The sequence below is a fragment of the Quercus lobata genome, chromosome 8 (genome assembly GCF_001633185.2).
Source record: "Quercus lobata isolate SW786 chromosome 8, ValleyOak3.0 Primary Assembly, whole genome shotgun sequence".
Lineage (NCBI taxonomy): Eukaryota > Viridiplantae > Streptophyta > Magnoliopsida > Fagales > Fagaceae > Quercus > Quercus lobata.
In genome coordinates, this window is record NC_044911.1 from 34,296,903 (window position 1) to 34,298,043 (window position 1,141).

At 31.2% G+C, this 1,141-nt stretch overlaps 1 non-coding gene across 1 annotated transcript; it reads right to left on the minus strand.

Annotated features, from left to right (window-relative positions):
- Positions 1–671: 671 nt before the first annotated feature.
- Positions 672–764, minus strand: TRNAY-GUA. Its single transcript has 2 exons — positions 728–764; positions 672–707 (listed from the first exon to the last, which is right to left on the minus strand). It is a non-coding gene; the product is annotated as a tRNA-Tyr (tRNA).
- Positions 765–1,141: the final 377 nt, after the last annotated feature.

A 1,141-nucleotide genomic window follows, 5' to 3' on the forward strand; every position in this document is an offset into this window, starting at 1 on the left:
CCTAATTAAGCTAAAGATTACACCTAAACTCAAGTAAAATAATAAAGAAGAAAGTATGAATGAAATTTTTTTTCATTGTGTATGGTTGAAGGTATTTGATGATGAGTTTTAATTGTAGCATATGACATCATTCATTGCAAAAATTTAAATATTGTGACAAAGTTTTAGCAAAACTTAGTTGCTTATTGTTGGAAGATAATGACATTCGTTATCATTCTTAAAAGTTTTTAATGAGTGGATATTGCCTTTAGCAAATAAGTATCAGAATTTTTATACAAATGAGATTAGTTTTGTATGGCATACATTTTTTATGTATATAGTTTCATACTTCTTCAAATAATAATTTTATCTTAATTTTCCTACACAAGAGGTAGCACGTGCCACCCACACTACTAATTAAAGAAAACGTGAATGGCACTAAGAATAGATTTTGAATTTTTTTTTTTTGGTTAATTCTTAATTGAGATAGGATCTGCTCTCATACACTAAAGAAGTGATCTGAAAAAATATTTTGAATCAATAAAAAATTCCATGTTGTAGTGGTTGATGCAAATAAAAATTGGCCATTTGTCCAGCTACACAGTAGATGCCTTTAATTAAAAAAAAAAATCAAATTTCTTAAACCAATCACATATACCGACGGAAAGCCACAACCAAAAATAAAAAAGTATTCCGACCTGCCGGATTCGAACCAGCGACCTAAGGATATCAGACAGGAGTTTTCCCACTACAGTCCTCCGCTCTACCAACTGAGCTAAGGTCGGTTTTTGTATCATTTTCTCTTAAAATATAATAGAAGCTTAATCTTTTTAGCAGACCACCATTATAAAGCAAAAGTAAACAACTAAACATAAAGGAGCGTTGCTACGAAGCAGTTGGATAGCATTAGGCTTTTGATACTGTCAACTATAAAAATGAAAACCACGAACCTCCCATCTCCCTAGTAGTTTATTTACCTTAGGGTAAATTCCATTAACATTTTATGAGGATTGAAATTTGGGTTAATACTTAAGACTAATCAGGTCAAAGACTCTTCAAAACAGACTAATTTAGTTCCCAAAGCCAGCTTACTCCCTAAAACAATTGAGAGAAAAAACTAATTGTTTAGAGATTAAGTTGGTTTTAAGGACTAAGAGTCCGT